The following is an 18997-nucleotide window of genomic DNA, read 5'->3' as shown; positions in this document are numbered from 1 at the left end:
TGCTACTAGTGGTAAATAACCACTTAAGGTCAACTGAAAATGGGTAATTACCAGCAACCGAAAGTGGCCTAACCGCGTAGTTAGACTTCAGAGCTAGCTAGTAGCTCAACCTGTTCCAGAGTAGACTTCGGATCAACAACAGCTCCAGTAGTAGTTAATTAAAGTCAATGAGCTATAGTGACACTCTAGCTAGTCCATATACTGTATGAAGAAGTAGGAGGTCGAACCATTGAAAACGACCTGCTTGTTGACAGGGCTTGATTTTTAGAAGAAGCTGAACATCTGTGTAGTGTACAGTGTAGACCATAATCTTCAGCCAAGCTCTCATCTTTCACTTTATATAATGAGCCCTTATATAATCCTGCAAAAGGAGAAGCTTCTCGTTTTTTGACCTCCCAAAAAAGAATACAAAACTCTAGAGAGATAGCTTTTCTTTAGTCAAACTGTACCATTTCAGGTTTGATGAAATGTATAGAAAAGAGTATCAATATTTATTACTCCAAATAGGTATATTATGAAAACATACTCAATAAAGAAATTATTTTCTATTATAAAAAGTTATAGTTTTTTGGTATCGATTTGATCAAATTTGAGATACTTTGACAAAGTACTCTACTAGAGTTGCATTCTTTTGGGATGGTGTAAGTATAAAAATTAAGTTTGCCTCGCGATGAATTTTAATAATATCAACCACATATGTACTTGAGATCAAAACGAAAGCATGGACAATGACGTTTATGGACGCCGCTAGCTTCCTTCTTGAATTGAAGGCATCCTCTTTCTATCTCTTCTCTTACTGTGCTTGAATTGCAGGTGAAAACCTTTCCTTAACAGGCTAGCATGTCAACACTTTTGGCGTCGTTTCCTTCTTGGAGATGTTGCTAGGCTTTCTAGCAAGATCCGCTGCACTCTTGCCGTCCTGTCATGGCGATGCTCCAAGCCATGCCGTGTTAGTGTTGCTTAGGCTCATCGTCTTTATTGGTTGTGGTTGATGCTAGTTGATTGAGATAATTGTTTTGCTAGTTGGTTCTTTGTTGGAGCTATTCTTGTTGGAGCTAGTTTGGTTATTTTTTCGACCATTGGCTCAAGGTTGAGCAAGTGTGGGGGTAAATTCGTTAGTTGCTATGCTTGGATGATGTTCGAAAGTTGATCGAGTGAGTGATGTACGTACTCTTCTAGTTGTTTGTTTTTGGACTTGGTTTCCATTCAAAAAACTAGACCGACACTTATATTTCTATTATTGTCTCGCCCTGATAAAAATCATAACAAAGCTTTTGTCATCCCTTCTAAAAGATAAAAATGAATTAGTAATAAATTAACTAGTACTTATTAGAGGTAGATGGAGTAAGCTAACCACTCTTGATTTCTCTTACTTGGTACTAATAAGAAGCTGATTCAAAAGTACGGTAAGTAGATGCATGCTAGCTGCAAGCATCCAGCTGAGGCGCCACGTAGCGCAGGTTACAGCTAGGTTCTCTGGAACATCATGTGCAGAAGATATGCAAGCAATCAGCAGCTAGCACATCCACCAATCCTTGTGATCCGGACCAAATCTATCGTACATGCATGCACACCCCCTTCTGCTGTCTGTTTGCTGCTGCATCTGCATGCGCAGGCCGGCCACAACCCACAACTGCATATCAAGAATTCAATGATCAGATAGACGTACAGCGAAAAAGGGCGTCTCCCAGACAGTGGAATATGGTCTCGAAAAGGACCCGATTTGTTTAAACAGCTGAGAGAGGAAGAGAGAGCTAGAGAGAGCTAGCCCCGGCAGTGGCTGCTGCAGTGCAGCTCTGGCTCCATTGTTGTTTTAGGCCAACGCTGGCGATGGGTGTCCAGCAAAACACGGCATCGGCTCGCTTTAGCGGAATAAGAAATGGCGCGCTCTCGTACAGCCTATGTGTTGTGCGCGTCCACATCCCCGGAAAGCATGCACGCAGGAGCAGGCCGGACGCGAACGCGAACATGAAAGGGGACTGACTGCAATGGGATGAATTGAACTCGAAACTGGAAAGCGTGTTCCTTCGACGATGCTACTGTTGTCGTTTGACCGCACACATGGCCGAGGATCACAGGCCAGAGCCAGGCCTAACTCTCCCCTAGCTTCTCATGACCGACCGATCGATCGATTTATCTGGTGATGAGATGAGGTCTTTGTTGTAGCTCGATGGCTACTGTCCTGTCCTGACCTGATGCATGCTGCTGCTTTTAATCTGTTTGTGCTCGAGTCAGCCTGACTCCAGCGGCGTCAACCCTAGCTATCACCTCCAAGCTTTATATGGTACCACACTAGCATTATAGCAACTTTAATCAGTTTCTTTGTCAGGCAAGAAGCGACAGCTAAAGTCGTTCTTTTAGTCTGATGTAGTACATATACTGCGAATGTATATATGTGGTATGGTGTACTGTGACTGTCCATATGTCTAGAAGAAACCAATATGGCATCTGAAAATGCTGATGTCTGTCTGATCTCTCCCGGCCATCTCTCCACATGTAAAGAGCCAAGTGTAACCTCGATCAGGCTGAATTCTCTGCTCTCGACCTCGACGTCGCTGTATATATTAATCTTCTGAATGAAGTGTCTAGATCGATATTCTTACTATCCGAATTAATAATGACAGTAGGTTTAACTTACTAGAGTTGATCACTAGTACTTTTTCAAGGACGTCGCGGGAGAATATATGGACTGAGCACTGAACTCACAGATAAATGTGACATCCATGCTGCATGAATCTCACGCAACAAAGTGATCGGGAGCGCAATAACACACTTATTATGACCACCTGGGCATTTGAGGTGGAGTTAGAAATGCGATTTTCCTTCCTTTTTTTGATAGGTGTCACTACTGCAGAAAAGTATTTTTCAGACGGTTGTCAACGCCTCTTAAAGACGGATAGGCCATGCGTCTGAAAATTTGCGTCTCTGATGTGTCAGACCTAGTGACGGGTAAACAACCGTCTTAGATTATTTATTATAAGAGACGGGTTTTACGAACTCCCATCTCAAATCAGCGACGGTGTACTTATTTTAACTGTCGCAAAACGTTTTTCTGTGACGGGTCGTACCCGTCATCTTTGTACAAATCTGTAGTAGTGTGTGCAAAGCTACAAAAAAATCTTAAAATTTGATTAAATTTGAAATCTTTCAGTGGGAAACTGTACAGAGACTTAGACTGCAGGCGCGTCCAGAAGAAGATAGTCTCCAGCTCCATGCTCCATGCATATTCTCGGCCATATGGATACTTTTTTTTTATGAAACAGGAGGGGAAACACCCCTACTGTAATTTATTAAAAGAACACAGCAGTCCAACAACAGTTCAAGAAACAAAAACGAAATAAAGAAAATAATATCTAAAACGTAAAAGAATGAAGCCATAAATCTAAGGGTAGCTTTGCCTTTGCGCTCTTAGTAAAACTAGAGCAAACTCTTTCCGGAGGCCATATATATGGATATTTCTCAGGCTTGAGTAAATAAATTTGGCCCTCCGCCATGCATGGCAGTAGTTAAACGTACGTCGTCCAAACCTTTGCTAGCTTGATGCATGCACATGACTAGTGATTAGTAAATTCAGGACATAGATCCTCACTTCAATAGTAAATTGGTTTTGGAGATTTCGTTCCCCATTCGAGGTGATCTACCTGCTGTAAAGTGTGCCTTTTGATGGCCCCTTTATTCCCCAAAGAGGAAGAGATAGAGCGCAAGAAACTCCAGCATAAAACAAACCCAAGATCGATCTGATCAAATCCGACTGTTAAACTTAAAAAATCTCAATACAACCACACCCGTTTCATTCACCAGGTTCCAGGTGGCACTTGTCTGTAGCAGCCCAGGGTTTAAAATATGCAGATACAGCATCAGCAGGAGATATTGTCCAGGCTGCTTGCAAAGTAGTCCTGCATGCTGCGGCTATATGGTGGCTTGACAGAGCGGCCACATATATAGCCTATGATCTCGCACCACATATAGAGCTGATTGGTCCCCCCCCAGATTAATTTAAAGCTTAAGTGGGTGCTAATGCCATTGTTAATTCATAATGGCGTGGTGCTTTGTTTTCTTAATCTCAGGCATATAGAAGAACTAGCACTGCTGGGAATACTCCATGCACATCATATGCTCAACTCAAAGATGTCATTTGCATCGCACACGTATGCAATCCTAGTACACTTGCAAAATGAAAGGCAATGTCGACAGGTGGCAAGCGGCCAGCAGCTGATCAAGCCGCTATCAGTATTAGCAGAACTGGCATTATTGCACTAAAAAATATAATAAACGTACTGATTTTATAATGTGTCGTTTTGTTTATAGTATATGGAATAAGTAGACAAAAGTTAGAAATGGAATAATACTGGATAGCGCATGCGTCAGCGATTCGCGATCTTTCCTTCTGATGAGCGATCATTTCCTTTGTGCTGGCGATAACAATTTATCATGGCATAATTAATCTGGTTTGAAGAAAATATCATAGAATAAACGCCGAAAGAACGGAAGATATGCTATTATAGAAAAAAAATATTGACCTAAAGTTCCTTAGCCCCTTAGCTAAAATGAAAGCTTGGATACTTCTTCATGCACTTTCTCTTTATTTTATACCACAAATATTGGTGGCTAAGCGCTTCTAGAGCCTTCAAATCAAATATGAAAGAGACAAAACAAAACACTTTCTAATACTATCCATAATTAATTTTTTTGAAAGGATGGCTAAAGCATTGCTATAGTATTACTAGAAGAATAGAAATGACCTTATTTATGAGGAAAATTAAGCCTAGTATCTATAGAACTTCGATTGGTCCAACAAACAACTCGATAACTAGCAGCTTGTTTGGATTGAAGTCTGTCAAGCATTTAGCTCACCAGGCAAGCAATCCTGGCTCTAGGCGTCCAAATCGAATGCCCTAGCCAGGAGCCATGCCTGGTTATTAGGAAAGTTTTTTAAACATAAAACCAAATACATGTGATCAATTAATATGTAAAGCATTATAATGATGACATATAAAATATTATTAATTATAGAAATTATGATATCACACATATCCATAGCAATATGGAACATGTGATCAATTAACATATAAAGCATGTTATTACTAAAAGCATGAAAGCATAATATATGAAACATAACAACAAGGCAAGGTATATATCTCAAAACAACGATAAATATGAGACACCATGCATGTGAAACGACTACTGAAACATATAGCAGTATACGAAACGACTTGACTGAACAAACAAAACAAGAAGACAGAGCATATCTTATAGCAGAAACAGACACAAGATATAAACAGAAACGGCATGATTGAATATATGAAACATACTCGGGGTAGTACGCAAAACAATATGGATATACAACTAAAACATGTATGATCTGGAAAACGAAACAGAACAGGAAGATGAACAGATCATATCCTCCCCCGCGTTCCGAGGATCCCGATCCTTGTCCAACTTCCATAATTGTGAGGATGAAGATGATCTCTCCATCCGGAAGAAGAAATACGCCCGCGCCTACGTGAGGAAGACGGTGACGACGCTCGAAGACGATCACGAACAATGGCAATGGTTTGGGAAGTCGCGTAGACGCTCCTCAAAAACCTAATTGTCGATTCCTCGTGTAAGGTCTCAAACGACAAGGGCTTCGGAGGCACCTGCCCTCTCGCTCCTCCATGCGCGTGGAGTTACGAGATGGGGATTTCTTCTTTGCTGTGAAACTATGTTTTCTGAGTTGTTCTCCGGAGTTAAAACTCTTGCATTAGTGAGTTGAAACTCCCACTAACTGTGGGTACTAAAAATTAACACAATCATACCACGCTTCACTTGCTTGCTGCCTGCCACACCGTGCCACGTTTTTATTCTTTTCTTAACTTCTCAATTTAAGTGGAATAACTCCCACCATATAAGTCAAGTCAAGGACTCTTGGAATTCTAATCCGGTACAACTCATATTGTCCCCAACTACACAACGTACCATAGAGTTTATTGATTTATTAAATCTAAATAGGTCTAGTCCATAATAAATCTAACAATACATACCCTAACACTTGTTTTCTATTTTTTTGTCTAATAAAATCATGGCAAAGTTTTTGCCGTCCCTTAAAAAAACACATGCCCTAATGACGTACTCAACACCAAGACTCGCTCAAGCAAGCTAAACTAAAGAAATAAACCTGGGCATAGTTACACTTAACGACTCAAAGACACATACAACTACCATAATGGTGGAGTTCTGCTAGTGTTTTTAAATAGTAATAAAACACTATCACTAGTCATAGCATATGAGATTCCATCCTAGGAAGCATTTGGTAGAAAAAATTTATACTAAATGTTGAACGCTAAAATATTGGAAGAACCCCCACATCACTAGAAGAAGTTGCAAATTCTGGTTTATCAACTACAAATGATGTATAGCCCAACTAGCTTAATTACTTCGGTTTGTATCACACAAATATATATATATATATATATATATATATATATATATATATATATAGTTCATTTTCACTTAATAATGAGACCTTGAAATATTGTGCCGTCCTTATTTAAATTTAATTAGACTTGCAGATATATATCTCTCATCAAGCTACCTCTGTGGCCAAAACAAATATCTTTCCGATTTCATTTTCATGTTGGCTAGTAGACATTTTTGTTTCCTTCTACACGAATCTTGTGTAGGTATTCTGATGGGAATAAAAAGCCAACTAATTAACACCATATTTTATGTCAAGACATTTACTTTCCTCCTAACTAAAACTGGTGGCGGCAGAGAAATCAATGGCAGATGAGCAGAACCCCCATTTCTCTGTCTCTACTAGGCACCAGCTAATTAAGTCAAGTGACCTTTATTAACTCCAGAAAGCAGTTCCAAAAGAGTTCCATCTCTTTCACTTTGCACTGTGAGGCCAGAGGAGCTCATGTCATGAACGAACATGAACCGCTGGCTGCCTGTGAAGGGCCGTGTGGCTAGCTATAGCTCGTCCATCCCTACCTGCTAACTAGCTAGGAGTACAATGCAATCAGAGAGACTGAGAGAGGACGACTGACCCCACCACAACGCTTGTACATGCATAGATTAACTCTCGCACTCCGCTGCATGCATCGTTGGACAGTTGCAACACCAGAACTTTCCCGGTCCATCCATCCCACGCAGCAAAAAATCTGGATCCACCATTGCATTGTTTAAATATACGCGCCAGAATGCTAATTGTGGCAAACGGCCTTTGCGCGGTGTGATCATGCATGCTTTGCTTTGGATTGGTACAATCAGTTGTTGCCTGACAAATCTGAATAAACAAATGGCCCTACGCTGACGGAGGATGCAAGTCTGTAGGACGGCTCTTGGAAAGACCAAAGTCTCAAGACGTAATGCAGGCAGCATTCATTTGATAAAGGATTGGTGAGTGTTGCTTTGTTAATTCTCTGTGTCCTGGAACTGGAAGTGAGATCTTCCTCTTCGACCTCGAATTCTAGAAGGAAACTTGCATTGCATTGCATTGGGGATGTATGGTAGCTGCATATACTGATCTGATGAGCTTCTTCTTGGAAGAAACGGCATGGACCGCCCACTGGAATTGTTGGAAGGTCATCATGAAAGATGAACCGAAATGCCGTGTTGGCATCACTACTTGGTTCATAATGCCAAATATGAAACATTTGGCGTATTATTCATTTAGGTACGGTCAAAAATCGTCTGCCACTGCATGCCTAATTCATTTGTTATGTTACACATAAAGATGATCCTTATAGACCACTAATGCAGTTTTTTAATTTGTTACTAGCTTAATTAGTCTTTTAGAAGGGCTTTTATTTTACAGGTGTGGTTATTTAAGGTAAGGTATTATCTATCTATCTATCTATCTATCTATCTATCTATCTATCTATCTATCTATCTAGGAAACATGCACGTTAATTCGCCAAGAAATTACCACAACAGTAAATAAAATGAAAATAAAAGCATCCTTCTATTAACTATTTGGTTTCTTTTATAATCGGATTCTAGGTGAAAAAAGCAAGAATCCCACTAAACATCTTAGTTATTTCTGCTTTCTCTGGCAGCCGCTTTACAACTTTGAACTAACGCAATCGAGAATCAAGAAAACCTATGGTACGGAGATTTATAAGCAGAAATAAATAGGGCTAATATCTACCAAAGAAAAGAAACAAGTGGCGTGCTATGAGTAAAGCAAAAACAAAATATTCATGTGTGCTAAAAGTTTCTTGAGAAGGAAATTACGACATTGTAGTAGATTAGTCATGCAAAACTATATTATAAGACCCCATTTGGATTCTTAGTATTGAAATATGTTTTAATAATCACAATTTAAACACATATCAATTAAGTTAACAGGGCTGCATGTGGAACATACTTATATGGCGTTGCTGTTATGAGAGAGTATGTGCTACACTTCTGCTATATGCTAACAAGTTGAAGAGCATCGTATAAGAGAGCAGAAACATAGCATGAGGATTTATGAAATCTATTTCTATCTCTTAGTACATGATGAATTTAAAACAGACTTTTATCTAGAGTTCGAAAAGTTCTGGATTGTTAAATTTCAAACAAAATAACCTAGTCCATAATTAAAGTCGATTCTATTTTTTCATATAAAAGGATCCAAATAGGCCATAAGTCACCATACTAAATACTTCCTCTATTCCAAAAATAAGTTGTATTGGCTTTTCGTGATACTTAGCTTTTGTTATGCACCTATATACAAGGTTCAACGAGGCAACGCTAGGCGGCAACCTAGGCGCGACTAGGCGGTAGGCGAAGGGGTTCTGCATGCCTATGGGGGTAGGTGGACCCCTAGGTGGGCAGAGGTCACCAATGAGGGAGGAGCAGCCTCGGGCGGAGGCAAACAGCAGGCACGAGGATATGCAGGCGGTAGCGAGCATGGAGAGAGAGAGAGAGAGAGCTACGGGAGAGGGAGAGAAACTGGCTGTGAGATACAGGAGAAGAGAGAGAGATGCAAGAGATGGAGAGGAATTGGCGGCGAGTGGGTGCAGAAGAGATGCGAGTGAGAACGAGGATGCGGGAGAGGAACCGGCGGTCGGTGGGCACGCGCGAGAGAGAAAGAGATGCAGGAGAGGCTATAATGTGGAGAGTTGGACTGTTAAATGGGCCTTCTTCTCTTTCTTCCCATAATCTCCTTTTTTTCTTTTTTTTAAGTATTTATTATGCATGTATTAGCCATCGCCAAGAAAAACGCCTCGAAACGACTAGGCTCGTCTAGGCTCTAGGCTATTGGTCGTCGCCTTGAAATCACCGAGTGCCTTCTTGAACTTTTCCATATATACTTATGTATAGAAAAAAAATATATATTTATCACTCTATTATTATACTTTGTATTAATATTAAAGACTAGAAAGTTCTTCATGCACCCCTCCCTCAGTCACTCCTATCACTCACTTCCATTCTTCTTCCCTCCAACTTTCTTCTTTTGTTCCTTGGTCGTCTCTCACTTTCATTAAGGATTGAAGTATCCTCTTCAATTTTAATTTCTAGAAGAGAACCTAGAGGAGATCGTATTGACGAGCTAAGAGCATCTCCAACGGTTTAGTAAAATTCGTTTCCAAAATCTTGTTGTTTGCCAACTCCTAAAATAATATGGGGAAGAAAAAAAGATCTCATCTCCAACAGTTTGGCAAATTTTGTTTTAAAAAACCCACTAACAAAACAAAAAGCCCTGCTTAAGCGAACGAAGAGCCCCCTAAGCAACGAAGAGCCCCGCTAAGCATGAGGAGAAAGACCGATACCAAGCATAGAGCTCGCGCGTATATTTGCACGCTAGACATGGAGATATACCAAGTTAAAAAAGATGAGGAATTGAGATGACAAACTATTGGAGAGGATTTTTTTTTCTTATTTTGCTAAAAAATTATGGATGGAAAAGTCATTTCCCAAACTGTTGGAGATGCTCAGGCCAAGCCCAAATGTTTTTTTACAACAAACAAATATATTGCTTAACAGCAAACCGTTGTGAGTACAGATACATCGATCATTCAAGCCTCCTTGCTGTAGAGCTTGGAGAACATAGCATTGCTGGAGATTGTTACAAGATGGGTTTGAATATTCTATCTCTACATGCATAAGTTTTATTTTTTTTGAATGATCAGGAAGGGCAAGAAGCCCCTACTGCAGCATGTATTGAAAATAAAACTTATGCATTTAGAGATATCAGTCGTCGTGTTGAGTAAAGTGAGCAAAGAAAATGCATAAGTTGACTGGTAAGGGCCTGACGGGCCAAGATATCAGTCGTGTTGAGTGATCTGTTAATCTTGAAGATTGGAGAATGCCTTGATCTTGAATAATTGTGGAAAACCTGTGTGAAGGACTTGATTCTCCGGTCTCAAGGATTGCTTGGATCCACCAAATTGAGGAAGTGAACAAGTTGTTCAGAGTCCGAAAAGAATTGTGCAGTTGGCAATATTATCCATGGACTGAACCACCAGAGTAGCAAGAGCCAAGCTTGCTGCCTCCGTCATCAACACTGAATAGCAAGCAGAGAACCTTGCCTTGATGAAGATGGATTATGTGGAGAGGATTGTTAGAATAAAAACACCTAGACCAGCCGCCGTGGCCCAGCCCAAATGTTGTTGGACGCGAGACAAAGGTTGCCTTGGCTTAGCAGGAGCCGTTACCTCGCATTCAAAGCGGCGTCTTCAGGCCAAAACCCCAGCATACCGTCTTCTAAAGATGTCTGATTAAGGACATGTCTGTATCCAGTAGTGTATAGCTAGATACTAGTAGCTAAAAGCAGATTGTTTAAACTCACCCGATAATAGATAGTTGGTTTAAGATGGATACGAACTATTAGTACCTTTCAGCACTCTTTCACCAACGAATAAACTACTTCTCTCCCTTATTCATAAGTGGTTACAAAGTTTATTTTAAGTAGTTACAAACTTTAGCCGTTAACTATTACAGTATCACGAAAATATGTAATAGAAGACAGCTATATGCATTAGTCGATTTGTCGATGCAGAAGCTGGAATATTAATATATTCTCTTTTAAAAAAAGGCTTAGAGACAATATCAACTTATCCTATCCTATTGGCATATGGGTTGCTGATCTGCTAGGCCAAGACTGCAGGGCCCAACCAAGGTCCAGAAATTAAGCCCAAGTTAACCTTTTGTCCTTTTTTTTCTCGGAATTCTCTTTCAATATTTCAAACGCATTACTTCAACATTTCGAATGAGTTGATTGAATATCTGGCAAGACCTATTTCACAAATACCTATTTTAAAACTCGATTCTAGTATTTGATTTAAAACACCCACGAACTCAAACACCAAACAACATAAACCTTAACTTCCAAAACTGTATAAATTACCTCCCTCGGCCCTAAAATATTCCATATTGATTTCGATGGTGCATTTAGCTGATATGTCAGATATAAGGCAACATGGAACCTATGTCTTTGATTTTTAACCATATCATCTTTTTATTAAATATTTGGACTCCTAAATGATTTCGAATGAAAAAAAAATCCAACATAGAAACTTTTGATCTTGTCAAGCATCAAAATTTTGTATAGTGTCTGCCTCATTTGAAAAAAAAAGCAAAGCAAAACTCAATATTACAACTTAACATGAATATACGAGGCTCGGTATCAATATCTGAGGTCAATTATTTTGAAAAAAATTTCAAATCTAAGAAAAATAAATATTTAGGCCTCTAATCCATCGTTAAAAGAAACTTGACTACAAGTTGTAGATCACAATGACTTCTACGACTTTGGTATAGGCTATCAATATCTAAGGTGGTTTGAAATAATAAATTTTAAGTATTATAACTTAAACAATCATTTGAGTCTCTAAAATATTGTTACTGTGATTTTCTTCCTTCCATTTCGATTGGCATGGATTTGCACTTTGGTAATTGACGTTTTTGTATGAAAATAATTTATGAGTCGAAGTCCAGTTAGCATGAACTTATTATACAAGCAGACAACTTACCGTTTGTCAAGGTTGTATATGATAGACATGTCGATCGAATAAGGGTATGTTTGGTTTCTCTTGCTAAATTTTAGCCAGCTAAAATTATTTTAGCTACTCGAGTGACTAGTGGTATTAAACTATTTTAACTCCTTTTTAGTCAGTATGTTTGGAAATTTAGCTATTAAAGTGACTAAAATTTAGCTTGCTAAAATTTAGCAAGGGGGCATGGGGCCTTTGCCAAATCGGCTAGTTATGTTTTTTTTCTCGGGTTTTGCATGGACGTTATGGATTACGCGGAATAAGATGGCAATTGAAAAATCTTTTATTAAGTTACCAACTGATGTTATATATGTGGTGGTGTCATTCTTGCAGAGATGAAGTATCCTTTTGAATGAGAAAGACAAGGAGCGCCTGTTGCGGCTGCTGGAGGCAATTTTGCATTGGTTGAAAAAATTTAAGCCCAAGTCTACCACTGCTACTGATGCCTTCGAAATCTAATTTGGCCTAGCCTATGGTTTCTTGTCTCTTTGATGCTGTCGTTTGTTTACTTTCCTCTAGTGTGGCTAAATCTACCGTGAATTTGTATTGTGGCTGGCAACCCCAGCAAACTTGTTACGTTGTGTTTTCTTAAAGTTAGAGTTAATTCTCTTTAAAAAAAAACAGAACTAAACTGGCATATGTAAGCAAATAAAGCTTTTGTGTTTGATTTTTTTTTTCAATAGATCGGGTGATGCTTGCGAGCCAATCTTTCCTGCTGTACTTTTTCACGAGTGCCCTAAATTTCCAATACGTAGGATGCGCCACTTTTATTTTGGAAGACGGTTATGACAGGGTTGATGACATGTTTTCCCATTGCCATTTACTTCCTCTGTATCCGAAAAGCTTCAACTTCTAGAGTTGTCATAAGTCAAACTTTTTAAATTTTAACCGATTTTTTATAAAAAAATGCTAAAATTTATAGTACCAAATGAATAACATTAAATTTATCATAAAATATATTTATATAAGATACTAATTTTATGTCATAGATATTTATACTTTTTTTTATAAAATTGACTGGCATAGGAGTAACATATTGAGCATCCATCACTCAATATCATCTTTTGTAGTGATAACACATTTAGATTTAAAAAAAATCAAGATTCTTTATCACATCGAATCTTGTGGCAGAACATGGAGCATTAAATATAGATAAAAAATAACTAATTATACAGTTTGCCTGTAATTTGTGAGAAAAATCTTTTGAGCCTAGTTAGTCCATGGGTGGACAATAGTTGCTAAATATAAATAAAAGTGCTACAATGTCAAAATAAAAAAATAAATCTAAACAAGGCCTTAGTAAATAAAGATGGAAGAACGAACGACTCATACTACAAAGCTTGCTCATTACTGTAATCATTCACATTAATCACAATACCTGGCTCTACTCATTCTCCTCCATTGATTTTTGGTTGACGCGTGAAGTGAGAAGAGGCGGACGATGACTTAAGGGGCCCCTGCCGCCGGTGCCCCGTGGCCACCCGTTGCCCCTTCACTGACCGCCGTCGCTGCCTGCCTGTGCGCGACGATGGCGGCCACGCGTCATTGCCTCTCTCACTTTCCCCTACTTCCCCTCTCCTCTGCCTCCCTCCCCTCCACCAAGCTCCCTGGTGAGCCAACCGTCTGGCGTGGGGTTTCGGGCCTTTCTGGCTAGATCCGGCCTCCCCAGACATGGATCCGTTGTTGCCTCTAGCTAGGTCGGGCGCATGGTGAGTCGTCAAGTTCTGGCCCCCGTGCTCCCAGGTCCAGATCCATCCACCGCAGCTGATGGTGGTGCCTCTCCCCTGCTGCGGCGTGGCAGCCTCCCCCATCTCTACGTGGCTGCTCCTGCGTGGGTGGGCTAGCAGGGCTGGATCCACCCTTTCTGGGTCTAGATCTGCCCTCCGCAGCGGGGGGCAGCCTCCTCACCTTGCAGCGATGGTTGTCCTCGAGCTTGGTGGCACATGAGGCTGGCTGTTGGGACGCCGTGACGCCGAGCTGCGCCCGGCGGTGGTTCCGCGGCCTGGGTCTTGCGCGCATCGGGTCCTGCAGCTTGGAGTTGCAGGGACTGCTAGCCTCGTAGCCTTTGCCTGGGGCGCCGACGGCCTTTTGTTGGCCTAGCCCGGTGCACGACCTGGGACGGTGGGCAAGTTGGTGGTCCAGTGGCGGTGGTTGGCATGGAGTTCTGGGCGAAAGCCTAGCCCGACGGTGGTCGGGCGGACGACGATGACGTCTCGACGCCACATACCTTTCTTGAGGCGTCGTTCTTGGAGCCCCATGCCCCTATGCCACCACGACCGGATTCTGGGCGAAAGCCCTGCCTTGGATGCCTCTAAGGCCAGTGACGATGCGTCCATAGTCGCTTCTATGGGTGTTCTCCCCTTCCTGAAGGCGTCACTGAAGAACTGGCCTTCCTACCGTCGCACCTCGGGGAGTCCCTCTATCACTGTGTCTCTTGTGTTTCATTTCCGCTCGCATTGGTCTATCCTGCAGCTCTTTACCTTGTCCGCTTGGTCGTCGTTGGTTATCGTAGTGGATGCTTGGCCACTACTGCTCTCTCCCGGTGAATGCTTTGCCGCTGTTTGTTTCGTTGGTGGATGCTTTGCCGTTGTGTCGTAAGCCTCCTCTTGGGTAGTCTTTGCTGTCTAGAGTGACCTGACTCTTTCACCGCTATGAATGCTTCATCGTAGTGGGTATCTTCGCTTTTACCTCGGTGGATGCTTGGCCACCCGTTGGTTTGTTGGTGGATACTTTGCCGCCATTTGATTTGTTAGCGGATGCTTTGTCGTCATTGCTGTTGGACGATCTTCTGTGTTGACGACCATTGCGATGTTCTTTTGCAAGTACAGTTGTAGGTCCTTAGTGTTGAAGGTAGTCGTTCTCTTATGTACTTTTTTTGGTTCCTATGTTTATTCCAGGTTACTCATTACTATCTTAGTGGTTTGTAATTTGAGCTATGGGGGTTTTCTCATAACTGACTTGTAATTCACCCCTCTTAATGAAAAATAGGCTATGTCCCCCAATCGTGGAAAAAATTACAATACCAACTCCATGCGACAATAATGTATGGTCGATTCAAGGGAAGAGGGAGACTATGCTAGACACTTGGGATTGCATCTAAGGCATGCCGCCCTGCACTCACTTTGCTTCTGGTAGCACTTGTTTGTCGTCATGCAACAATAGCATTTGGGCCACTCCGCACCACAGCCATACCTCTTTTCACAAAATACCAGCGTCACCTTGCTCTCATCTGTGAGTATTGTAGCATTACTCCTTGTCCTTGCAGTTTTGACCTGGAATAGGTGAGGACGCCCCGCTGCATCGGCAAGACTATCAGTTGAGCTCGTATGTAGTGTGTATACACAGTAACACAGAGAGTCATTTAATAAGGATAGAAACAAGAGATAGTTAAGCCTTGTTTAGTTTTAAATTTTTTTATAAAATAGATATTGTATCACTTTCGTTTGTATTTAACAAATATTATTCAATCTTGGACTAACTAGGCTCAGAAGATTTGTCTCGCAAATTATAGACAAACTATGTAATTAATTATTTTTAAATTTATATTTAATATTTTATGTATGTGCCGTAAGATTCGTTGTGAATCTTGTAAAATTTTTCAAAATTTTTGGAAAAAGTAAACAAGGCCTTAGACGTAACTTACCCATTATTACTTTCGTGGATGATGCAGCGAGGAACAAGATGATCGTCAAAATGCATCCCAAACTCCCGCGCCTCTCATTATTCATGGATCTATGTATGGTACACGCGTGAGGCTGCAAGGGGAGCACGTACGATTAATTGATGGCCGCAGTGTGCGCTGCGTGGGTTTTTATATACTTATACACGTGAGTTGTGAGTTGTCGCTTCAAGCTCTGAATTTTATTTAACGGAAACTATTTATTTACAGTGAAATAAATGCTCTGAAATTTTACGTAACAGAAATTCTTTAATTTTACAATGAAGTAAATGCTCTATATTCTATAACGAAAACGCTAACATCAATGTGAGGTGTGAGCGGAACGTAGAAATAAAATATACAAGGATCAGCTGTAAAGATCATCATCCTCGGCGTCGGCATTGGCTGCCGCCTCTGCTTCTGCCGCGTGCTGGGGCCGGTTGGGGAAGCGGAACTCGGTGCCGAATCCCCTCGACTGCTGCAGCGTCTGCGCAAACGCCTGGTACTTTCGGATGTCCGCGTCGCTGACGCTCCTCCGCGCGTACCTCATGGACTCCTCGAAATGCGCGGCCCCGATCTGCGGCGGCTCGTCGTCGGCGCAGTCCACCGCCATTTCCCCCGGATTCTCCTTGGCCTTCCTCTCCCTCTCGATGTCCTTCTCGATGTCCTCTCTGATGGCGTACTTGCACGCCCTCTGGCAAATCTCCGTGATGTCCGCGCCGCTGAACCCTGCCGTGAACCTGGCCAGCGCACCGAGGTCGACGTTCTTGGCCACGGGGGACTTCCTGAGGCAGGCCTTGAAGATCTGTTGCCGCGAGGCCTCGTCTGGCAACGGGATGTAGATCAGCTGGTCCAGGCGACCAGGCCGAAGCAGCGCCGGGTCGATGATGTCCGGCCGGTTTGTGGCGCCGATGATGAACACCGTCTTCTTGGCGCTCATGCCGTCCATCTCGGTGAGGAGCTGGTTCAGGACCCTGTCCGCCGCGCCGCCGGCGTCGCCCACGTGGCTGCCCCTCTGCATGGCGATCGAGTCCAGTTCGTCGAAGAAGAGGACGCACGGCGCCGACTGCCGCGCCTTGTCGAAGATGTCCCGGACGTTGGCCTCGCTCTCGCCGAACCACATGGTCAGCAGCTCCGGACCCTTGACGCTGATGAAGTTGGCCTGGCACTCGTTCGCGATCGCCTTGGCGAGCAGCGTCTTGCCGCACCCAGGCGGCCCGTAGAAGAGCACGCCCCTGGACGGAGACATGCCGAACTTCTCGAACATGTCCGGGTGCTCCACGGGGTACTGCACGGTCTCCTGCAGCTCCCGCTTGACGCCCTCCAGGCCTCCGATGTCCGCCCAGCTGACGTTAGGCACCTCCACAACGGTCTCGCGTAGCGCCGACGGGTTGGTGCCGGCGAGGGCGGTCTTGAGGTGGTCGTTCGTGATGGCCATCGAGTTGAGGATCTCGGCGTCGATCGTGTCGTCCTCGAGGTCAATGACGTCCATCTTCTCCCTGATACACTGCAGCGCGGCCTCGGTGCAGAGCGCGGCCAGGTCGGCGCCGACATACCCGTGCGTGTCCTTGGACACGGCCTCCAGGTTGACGTCCTCGGCGAGCTTCATATTCTTGGTGTGCACGCGCAGCACCTCGAGGCGGCCGACCTCGTCCGGCACGCCGATGTCAATCTCGCGATCGAATCGGCCGAAGCGTCGCAGAGCGGGATCGATGCTGTTGGGGCGGTTGGTGGCGGCCATGACAATGACATGCGCGCGTGTCTTGAGGCCGTCCATGAGCGTCAGAAGCTGGGACACAATGCGCCTCTCCACCTCGCCGTGTGTCTTCTCCCTCTTGGGCGCGATAGAGTCGATTTCATCAATAAAGATGATGGACGGCGCGTTCTTCTCCGCCTCCTGGAATGCTTTTCGGAGATTGCTCTCGCTCTCTCCGGCCAGCTTCGACATGATCTCGGGACCGTTTATGCAGAAGAAGAAGGCGCCGGTTTCGTTAGCGACTGCACGGGCAATGAGAGTCTTTCCGGAGCCAGGCGGCCCGTACAATAGGATGCCCTTGGGGGGCTTCACTCCAATCGACTTGAACAACTGCGGGTGCCTGAGTGGGAGCTCGACCAGCTCCCTGATCTGAGCCAGCTGCTTCCGCATGCCACCAACGTCATCGTAGCCAACGCCATCGAGCCTCTCCTCGTCTTCCCGCTTCACGGGCTCGCCATCGCAGAACACCACCGTGTCGTCGGCGACGATGCAGTACTCGGCGGGCGGGTGGATGTCCACCACCTTGAATTCCACACTCCTCATGCCGCCGCGCACGAGGAAGAGGTCGCCCTTGCGGACGGGGCGGTAGGCGTTGAGGAAGTGCGGCTTCAGGTAGGCCTCGAAGAGGTCCCCCGTGAGGCCCTCCACGGTGTCGTCGAGGGGCAGGACATGCACTTTGGCCCCGTACGCGGCGTCGTGGCACGGGTGCACGGACACGACGTCGCCCAGGCGCACCCGGAGGTTGGAGCGGACGGACCGGTTGATGCCGAGCGCGTGCTCCCCGCACCCCTCGTTGTTCATGGCGATGCAGATCGTGTCGCGGCGCCGCTTCCCCTTGAGCAGGACCACGTCGCCGTGGTAGATGGACAGCTTCTCCATGGTCGCCGGGTGGAGGTTGCATATGGAGACGTCGTCGTTGGTCGGCTCCTCCACCACCAGCTTGTTCGCCGCCTTCTTCATCGTCCTGGAGGCGGGAGGACAGCACGCCGCTGCGCCGTCGTCCGACGTCGTGCCGGGCTCAATCTTGCTCGAGAACGGTTGGTGGCAGTGTGGTGTGGTGTCGTGTGGGCGTGTCCGCGTGGCTTGGTGCTCTTTGGCTTCGCCTCTTGCGTCCGCGGCAGGAAAAGCAGTTCGCGTTTGCGTTTCGATGGGGTCGTCGTGGGGAGAAAGGCCGCGAGCCGGTCCAGAGATTTATAGGAGGGGCGGGCGGGCGCGTTTCCGCTTCGCACGGGCAGCCGAGTCCGATTCATGGTGGAGACGTTCGCTGGGGCTTGCGTTGCAGCTGGGCCCGGTGGAGTCCGATTCCGTCTCCTACTCTCCTTCGTCTTGCTTACTTCAAAAAAAAATTACAAAATAGGAATAATAACACTTTCATTTATATTTAAAAAATATTATCTAATTATAGACTAACTAAATTTAAAGATTCGTCTCACAAATTATATATAAATTGTATAATTAGTTATTTCTTTTATTTATATTCAGTGCTTAATGCATATGCCGTAAGATTCATTATAACGGAGAATGTGAAAAATTTTACAAAATATTTTGTGAACTAAACAAGGCCCTACTGGAAGCCCAATTTGGACTCCATGAGTTTCTGGAGTTTTTACTTTTTTT

At 43.8% G+C, this 18997-nt stretch overlaps 1 pseudogene; it reads right to left on the bottom strand.

Annotated features, from left to right (window-relative positions):
* On the bottom strand, positions 15899 to 18527 carry LOC8080582 (annotated as a pseudogene).

The sequence above is a fragment of the Sorghum bicolor genome, chromosome 1 (assembly GCF_000003195.3).
Source record: "Sorghum bicolor cultivar BTx623 chromosome 1, Sorghum_bicolor_NCBIv3, whole genome shotgun sequence".
In the NCBI taxonomy this organism is placed as follows: Eukaryota; Viridiplantae; Streptophyta; class Magnoliopsida; order Poales; family Poaceae; genus Sorghum; species Sorghum bicolor.
Note: the sequence above shows the minus strand (reverse complement) of the source record. Positions and strands in the feature narration are given on the sequence as shown.